This window comes from Colobus angolensis, unplaced genomic scaffold, assembly GCF_000951035.1.
Source record: "Colobus angolensis palliatus isolate OR3802 unplaced genomic scaffold, Cang.pa_1.0 Scaffold283, whole genome shotgun sequence".
NCBI lineage: Eukaryota > Metazoa > Chordata > Mammalia > Primates > Cercopithecidae > Colobus > Colobus angolensis.
The window spans coordinates 12453-22244 of NW_012116077.1; positions in this window are offsets into that span (position 1 = coordinate 12453).

Below are 9792 nucleotides of genomic sequence, written 5' to 3' on the forward strand. Positions count from 1 at the left end.
GAGGTATCACTGCATGACTAGCAAAATGACTAAAACAAAAAATAGTGCCAATACCAAATGCTGAAAATGATGCAGATAAACTGGATCACTCATTCACTGCTGTTGAGAATGCAAAATGGTACAGCCACTCTGAAAAATAGCTTGACAGTTTCTTAAAAACACTAAACATGCAACCACCATATGATCCAGCAATTGCACTACTGGGCATTTATGCCAGACAAATGAAAACTTGTATTCATACAAAAACTGCTACACAAATATTTATAGTAGCTTTCTTTGTAGTAGCCCCAAATGTTAAACAACCTGAATGTCCTCCAAAAGGTAAATGGGTAAACAAACTGTGGTATATATCATGGAATACTACTCAGCAATAAAAATAAATGAACTATCCATACATGCAACAACCTGGATGAATTACCAGAGAATTATGATGAATGAATAAAGCCAATCTCAATAGGTTACATACTTTATTATTTCATGTGCATAACTTTCTGGAAATGACAACATTATAGAAATGGAGAACAGATTAGTGATTATCAGGAGTGGAGGGGGTGTGGGAGGAAAATGGGTGTAACTATAAAAAAGCAACAGGAGGGGTTCTTGTGGTGATGGAAACTGGTGGGAACTGGGTAAAGGGTACATGGGGCCGGGCGAGGTAGCTCACACCTGTAATCCCAGCACTTTAGGAGGCCAAGGCAGGTGGATCATCTAAGGTTAGGAGTTTGAGACCAGCCTGACCAACATCATGAAATCCCATCTCTACTAAAAATACAGAAATTAGCTAGGCATGGTGGCAGGTGCCTGTAATCCCAGCTACTCAGGAAGCTGAGGCAGGAGAATCGCTTGAATCCAGAAGGCAGAGGTTGCAGTGAGCCAAGATCACGCCATTGCACTCCAGCCTGGGCAGCAAGAGTGAAACTCCATCTCAAAAAAAAAAAGACACACAGGATCACTATGTTATTTCTCACAACTGCATGTAAATGTGCAGTTATCTCAGAATTTAAAAGTTTAATTAAGAAAAACTTATCAAAATAGTTTGAACAGTAAGGATTTCTCATTGTATGACTATCTGAAGCAAGCATTTTTTCTACGCCTTGGCGAATTGTCATGGTCATTTATTTATTTATTTTTCTGTTGCCCAGGCTACAGTGGAGTGACACAGTCATAGCTCACTGCAGCCTTGAACTCCTGGGCTCCAATGATCCTCCCACTTCAGCCTTCCAAGTAGCTAGGACTACAGGCATGCAGGACTATGCCTGGCTAATTTTTTTAAAAAAATTTGTAGATAGAGTCTTGCTCTGTCACCCAGGCTGGAGTGCAGTGGCACAATCATGGTTCACTGCAGCCTCAACCTTCTGGGCTCAAGAGATCCTCCTGCCTCAGCCTCCTGACTAGCTGGGACTACATGTGCATGCCATCACACCTGGCTAATTTTTAAAAATTTTTGTAGAGACAGGGTCTGTGTTTCCCAGGCTGGTCTTGAACTCTTGGGCTCAAGCAATCCTCCTGCCTCAGTCTCCCAAAGTGTTGGGATTACAGGCATGAGCCATCACACGCAGCCATCATGTTCCTTTCCAAGTTTGAATCCACTTTCAACATTTTATTCTCTATGCTTTCGATATCACTAAATGTCTCCAAAGTTTCCTTTAATGTGGAGGGATTTTTTACCCCTGGCATTACTTCTTCTTGAGCATCTTCATTCTTTTCACCACAATCAGTTTCTTCCTTTATGTTGATGAGTTTATCTTCACTAGGTTCCTCTGGTTGCATATCTAGAGTCTTTGGAATGATGTCAACATTCCCATGATCAGCAATTTGTTCTGTGACTCCATATATTTTGTATTCAAATCTCATTTCCAATATTCTTACTTTCTATTTCTTTGTTGCAACCTCATCTTTGTTGTCCAGTTTTCTCTCTTTTTAATTGATCTTTGTAAAATGTCACTTGGGTTTATCACCGGGATTCATGGAGTCAAAATATCTACATGCTTTGTTGTCTGTGCATCAACTGAATAACAGCTGCACAATGACCAATAGCTGGCAAGCTTTGAAAGAAGTGATGTGATTGGCCACTGATCATGATGCATATGTGTTATTTATGTAGTTATCTGTGAACTGATGAGCTAGCAACAAAGTCTGTACTTTACATAATTATAGTTAATATACTATGGCAAGTAAAATTTGAACTGTGTTATTGGGGGACTGGCGTTATTTAACCAAACTGTGTAACGGAAATTTGTGCATATTGAAACCGTGCAAAGTGAGCACTACCTGTAAACATGCTTTACCTATTAGATTCCACCTTCAAGTGATTTATATTGTGCAAGAACTTTATAATATCATACTTCCATTTCTTCTCTCCCAACATTTGTGCTATTTTCTCATATATTTTATTTTGACATATGTAATAATCTCATAAAATATCAATCATTTTTGCTTAAGACAGTTGACTATCTTTAGAGATTTAAACAATAAGAAAAAAGTCCTTTTACCTACCCACATATTTACCATTTTCAGTGCTTTGCATTTCTTAGTGTAGATCCATATTATATTTTTTATCCGGTATCAATACTGAAGGACTTCCTTTAACATTTCTTGTACTGCAGGTCTTCTAATGACTAATTCTTTCAGCTTTTGCATACCTGAAAAAGTCCTTATTTTGCTTTTGTTTTGCTGGGTGAAGAAGTCTAGGTTGAAAGTTTTATTTTTTTACTTTCACTTCTTAAAAGATGTTCTTCCAGTTGGGTGCGGTGGCTCACGCCTGTAATCCCAGCATTTTGGCAAGCCGAGGTAGGCGGATCACCTGAGGTCAGGAGTTTGAGACCAGCCTGGCCAACATGGTAAAACTCCGTCTTTGCTAAAAATACAAAAATTATCTGGGCGTGGTGGCATGCACCTGTAATCCCAGCTACTTAGGAGGCTGAGACAGGAGAATCGCTTGAACCCAGGAGGCGGAGGTTGCAGTGAGCCGAGATTGCACCACTGCACTCCAGTCTGGGCGACAGAGCAGGACTCCGTCTCAAAAAAAAAAAAAAAAGATGTTGCTCCACTGTCTTCTGGCTTGCATTTTTTTTCTGTCCTGTGTATATAATATGTTGTTTTTTCCTCTGGCTGCCTTGAGGATTTTCTCTATCACTGATTTTAAGCAATTTGATTATCATGGGCCTTGGTGTCATTTTCTTCAAATTTATTGTGCTTGGGTTTGTTGATTTTCCTAATTGTTTTTATTTTTAATTTTTTAGAGACAGGTTTCCCTCTGTCACTCAGGTTAGAATGCAGTGGCACAATCATGGCTCACTCCAACCTCAAACTACTGGGCTCAAGCAATCCTTCCAGCTCAGCCTCCTGAGTAGCTGGGACTACAGGCGTGTGCCACCACGCCCGGAAAATTTATTTTTATTTTTAATTTTTGTAGAGCTAGGGTCTCACTCTATTGCTCAGGCTAATCTCAAGTGATCCTCCTACTTCAGCTTCCCAAAATGCTGGGATTACAGGTGTGAGCCACCAAGCCAGCCTGATTTTAGTCGTTTTTGAATGCACAGACTTAGCACACTACCTGATATGTTGTAAATAAATTAAAAAGTGTTTTCTGAATCCAACCAAATGATTTAGTAAGGCAAATCAAATATATAAATGCATCTATTTGGATTTTCAAATATTTTAATCTGTTAAACAAAAGTAACTTCACCTACAAGTAGCACCTTTTTCTGTGGGCTCTTACTTTCACTCAATCCCCTCCCAACTCCTGCCTTCCACTTTAAGCTCCAGTAAATCTGAATTAGTTTAAGATTTCTAACCCATCAAGGCCAGGTGCGGTGGCTCACACCTGCAATCTCTGGACTTTGGGAGGCCAAGGCAGGCAGATTACAAGGTCAGGAGATCAAGACCATCCTGGTTAACACAGTGAAACCTCGTCTCTACTAAAAATACAAAAAATTAGCTGGACATGGTGGCACGTGCCTGTAATCCCAGCTACTCAGAAGGCTGAGGCACAAGAATCACTTGAGCCTGGGAGGCAGAGATTGCAGTGAGCCAAGATCACACCACTGTACTCCAGCCTGGGTGACAGAGCGAGAGAGCGAGACTCTGTCTCAAAAAAACCAAACAAACAAACAAACAAAAAGATTTCTGACTTGTCATGCTGTTTGCTGTGCTGTTCCTTCTGCGTTTACCTCCTTTGTATATGTGAACTACTATTCATCTTTCAAGACCCAGCTCAGATGATTCAACTTCCAAGGGGCTTGAGACTTCTTTGACTCAAGCCCCTTTCCCATCTGATGGACCACTCCTTTCTCTGAGCCCTCCTTAATTTGTGCATACACCCATCACTGCATTTATTACATTTGTCTATTTAAATACTTCTAGCTTTCAGTCGAATTCCAGGCACATTGAGGTGCTCAGCAAATGTTACTTGAATAAGTGGGAATTTGGAGAAATTTTTTAAAAGGAATACAGAAATTAAGAGAAAGTGATATGGGGGAGGCTGCCTTCAGTTGTTTTTAAATCGAATTTGTATTGAGGTATGCAAATAAACAAACAAATAAAAAAGTCTGAAACTTAAGTGTACATTTCCATGCTTTTCACAAAGTAAACAAATCCACATAACCATGCCCACATCAAGAAATAGAACATGACTGGCCAGGCATGGTGGCTCATGTCTGTAATCCCAGCACTTTGGGAGGCAGAGGCGGGTGGATCACTTGAGGTCAGGAGTTCGTGACCAGCCTGGCCAACATGGTGAAACCATGTCTCTACTAAAAATACAAAACTTAGCCGGGCGTGGTGGCACACGCCTGTAGTCCCAGCTACTTGGGAGGCTGAGGCACGAGAACCGCTTGAACCCAGGAGGCGGAGGCTGCAGTGAGCAGAGATGGTGCCACTGCACTCCAGCCTGGGTGACAGAGCGAGATGCTGTCTCAAACAAACAAACAAAGAAAAACGAAAGAAATAGAACATTACCATAACCCCTAAACCTGCCTTGTAATCTTTTCCAGTTACTACCCATATCTCAACAAGATAACCTTTATTATGACTTCTAACATCAGGGGTAAATTTGTATAACAACCTCTATATTATAGGCAAGACTAGATCAAAATTTGTTACTTACAGAAGACTACTAACAGTTAAGACCTATTCAGTACTTTCTATTTACCAAGCACCGTTCTAATTGCTTTACATATAGTAACTAATTTATCCTTACAGCCACCCTGTGAAGTAGGTGTTATAATTACTCCAAGTTTATTCAGGAAGAACCTAGGATACAGAGAAGCTAAGCAGATTGCTCAAGAACATGTATCAGTTGGATAGTGGAGCTGGTATTTGTACCCATATAGTTTCCAGAGTTTGTGTGATGTAATGTATAAACATCATCAAAGTGTATCTTAGCAAAATATGGCATGAATAGTTTGAAAATTATTACTATTCATCACTTGCTGTTAGAAAATGTGAATGTCAGAACAAGACATAGCTGGAATATAAGGTCTCCCTGACACTAGTGGTCAGATGCTCTCTTATATGTCAATGCTGCATAGTCATTGAAAGACTCCAGAGCCAGACCTTCCTGAGTTCAAACCCCAGCTCCACTTACTAATTGTGTGACATTAGGCAGGTTACTTAATCTCTGTGTGCTTCAGTTTTCTCATCTATAAAATATAGGAATAGAGAAATGAAGAGAAAGTGACATGAGGGAGGCTGTAATAATAGTACCTACATCATAAGATTGTTGTGAAGATTAAATGAAACACTCCTGGCACATGGTGTGAGCTCAATTCATTAATCCATTCATCTATTCATTCATTAACTGTTCCATGCCTACCATGTGCCAAGCAGTGTGCTTAGTGCTTAGTATGTATCAGTGAACGAATCAAAGATCCCTGCCCTCTTGGAGTTTATGGTGTACTGCAGACTGGGGGCAAGGGGTGCAGGAAGAACAGAAGATAACATACTGGAGTATCTTAGAAAATAAGTGCTATATTAAAAAATTAGAGCATGGTAAAGAATAGTGGGAGTGCTAGGGAGGCTATAAGTTAGCAGTAGGTGTCACCAAGAAGCTAGGATTTCAACAAAGATTTGAGGGATTTAAGGAAGTAAGATATGTAGATGTCTTGGAAAAGAGCATTCAAGGCAAAGGGAACAGGTTGAGCAAAGCCCCTAATGGTGGGAGGGTGCCTGTGTATTCTCCGAACAACAAGGCAGCCACTGTTGTTGAGTGGTACCAGCAAGGGCCAAAGGCGTAGGAGAGGAGATCAGAGAGGTATTGTGGGTATGGGTGTGGAGTTAGAGGATTCTTGATGCTAATCCCGTAAGGCCTATTACAAAGGCTTTGGCTTTTACTAAAATCAAATCAAGAGCCTTTGTAGGCTTTTGAGCAGAGTTGTAACATGATTTGACTTAGTATTTTGTAATGGTCTCTCTGGATACTGTGCTGAGAATAGACGCTGGGCAGGTGTTGTGGGTTGAATTGTGTCCCCCCAAAAGATATGTTCAAATCCTAACCCCCAATACCTATTAACTTGATCTTATTTAGAAATAGGGTCTTTACAGGGCTGGACTCGGTGGCTCACGCCTGTAATCCCAGCACTTTGGGAGGTGGAGGCGGGCGGATCATGAGGTCAGGAGTTCGAGACCAGTCTGACCAACATGATGAAACCCCATCTCTACTAAAAATTCAAAAATTAGCTGGGCATGGTGGTGCACACCTGTAATCCCAGCTACTCAGGAGGCTGAGGCAGGAGAATCACTTGAACCTGGAGGCGGAGGTTGCAGTGAACTGAGGTTGTGCCACTGCACCCCAGCCTGGGCAACAGAGCGAGACTCTATCTCAAAAAGGAAAGAAAGGAAGAAAGGGAGGAAGGAAGGAAGGAAGGAAGAGAGAGAGAGAGAAAAAGAAAGAAAAAGAAAGAAAGAAAGAAAGAAAGAAAGAAAGAAAGAAAGAAAGAAAGAAAGAGAAAGAAAGGTGTTTACAGATGCAATCAAGTTAAGATGAGGTCATATTGGATTAAGGTGGGCCCTAGGCCAACAACTGGCATCCTTATGAGAAGAGGAAGGGAATTTGGGCACACAGACACACACAGAAGGAGGACGGCCATGTGAAGACACACAGACACATAGGGAGAAGACCATGGGAAGACGGAGGCAGAGATTGGAGTGATGTATCTGCAAGCCGTGCAGAGTTGAGGATTGCTGGCAACCACCAGAAGCTAGGAGAGACAGATTCTCACTCAGGCCCTCTAGAAGGAACCCACCTCAAACCACCTTAGTTTTGGGCTTCTAAGCCTCCAGAACTGTGAAAGAATAAGTGTCTGTTGCTTTAAGCCACCCAGTTTGTGATACTTTATTACGGCAGCTGTAGAAAAAGAACACAGTGGGCAAGTGTAGAAGCAGGAGGCTATTGCAAGATCCAGTCAAAAGACGATGAAGACCAGAGGAGGGATGGTAAAGGTGGAAATGGTGAGAAGCTGTCAGATTCTGGACATGTTAGGAAGGTACGGCCAAAAGGATTTGCTGATGTATAGGATGTAGGGTGTGATAAGTGTTACCTATTATTATTATCTGCACAAATAGTTTATCCACATGTAATATATGCTTATAGACCAGGTGCAGTGGCTCACATCTGTAATCTCAGCACTTTGGGAGGCTGAGGCAGGTGGATCACCTGAGGTCAGGAGTTTGAGACCAGCCTGGCCAACATGGTAAAACCCTGTCTCTACTAAAAATACAAAAAATTAGCCAGGTATGGTGGCACATGCTTATATCCCAGCTTCTTGAGAGGCTGAAGCAGGAGAACCACTTGAACCCAGGAGGCAGAAGTCGCAGTGAGTTGAGATCACGCCACTGCACTCCAGCCTCAGTGACAAAGTGAGAACCCGTTGCAAAAAAAAAGAAAACAAAAAGAAAACAAAAATACAAAAATGTGTGTGTGTGGTGTATATATATATATGCTTATAAATGTTTATGTTTTCATTGCCCCAAATAGCCCAAGTTTGGGTTTGAGGCTACTGAAACTAGGATCATTTTCCAGGGCAATCAAGAGTAGCCTATTTTGCTGCATGATCAAAGAAAAAATCACATTACTTCTCTGGGTCTCAGTCTCCTACGTGGTGAAATGAGAAGGCTGGGCTCCATTGTATGACTGTATAATTCTATTAATACAATATCAAGCGCTTTGTTGCCTTAGTGTTCGTAAATCTTCCAGAGGATAGTAAACGTTTTCTGACTTACATATTTAAAAACCTATCTCCAAGTCTGCAGTAGCTTTGAATAACAAAACTCCCTGTCCTCATCGTTGTTGATCCTCTGCCATATGATACCTCTGGTACAAGGAGTGACCCACCATATTTAAAAAGATAATTACGGCAAGACCAAGGTAATCTTTGTGCCTTTTATTCACGAATATTGGGATGGTGTGGAGTTGCTTGGTGAGAATCTGAAACTCTACCTGAAATAGAGGCTTGGAATTCTGGGTCTCAAGATTTCTGACTCCATTTTCCAGAACACACCCTGAATTATCACCATCAGTGTGTTTGTATTTACATTTTAGGAAAGTAAGGAATGTATAAGGCAATATAATAATAATAATAGCAAACAGTTATATAGGATTTATTCTGTGTCAAGTACCGTTCTAAGGGTCTTAAAAACATTAACTCACTTGCTCCTCACAACACTCATGAGTTAAGTCCAATTAGTTTTCCCATTGTACAAATGAGGAAAGTGAGGCATGGAGCAATTAAGAAAGATTCCTTTATTATAAGGGATCTTACCTCAAGCAGAAATAAATGGGATCCTTTTAAAATAATTAAAACAAATGATAGGCCTGGTGCGGTGACTCATGGCTGTAATCCCAGCACTTTGGGAGGCCAAGGCGGGCAGATCACTTGAGGTCAGGAGTTCAAGTGATGCCTGGCCAACATGGAGAAATCCTTTCTCTACTAAAAATACAAAAATGAGCCAGGCATGGTGGTGCGGGCCTGTAGTCCTAGCTCCTCTGGAGGCTGGGGCAGGAGAATCACTTGAACCCAGAAGGCAGAGGTTTCAGTGAGCTGAGATCACACCACTGCACTGCAGCCTGGGTGACAGAGCCAGACTCTCTCAAGAAAAAAAAAAAAAAAAAAAAAAACATGCAAGATGCACGGCAATTTGGAGACTCAATGTCAAGGAAAGAAGTTCTGTCAGAATCCCACAAACAAATTCTAAAGGAGTCAGTCAATAATAAAACACACATTGACATTAGGACTCTTCCTATCTCCAACCCTTTTTGACTTTGATTCTCTAAGAAGGAAAAAGGGGATTGAGAACTAGGCCTCAGGGCACCTAAATAAAGCTTTGCCAGCTCCCAAACACCTGTTACATCCAGTTCCCAAGAAGTTTTGAAGCTTTGAAATGTATCCTGGTATTGTTCCTAAGTCACTCCCTTGCTAGGTCCTTGATAAATTAGACTGGCACTTTTAAAAAATTCTTAAATCTCCTTTCACTTGAGATTCCAAAGCCAATATTTCTTTTCACCCTCATGCTTCCTAGAAAATACTAGCTTTCCTAAGAATCACACTTACTACTATTTCAGACACCCCAGACCCATGGTTTCAGGTCCCATGGCCTGAGTCAGGTCCATCGTGATGATGGAAGAATTAATACTGGTCTACCAAGGATAATCAAAATCTGAGAAGATATTTATTCATTTATTTATTTAGAGATGGAGTCTCACTCTGTCGCCCAGGTTGGAGAGCAGTGGTGCGATCTTGGCTCACTGCAACCCCTGCCTCCCAGGTTCAAGTGATTCTCATGCCTCAGCCTCCC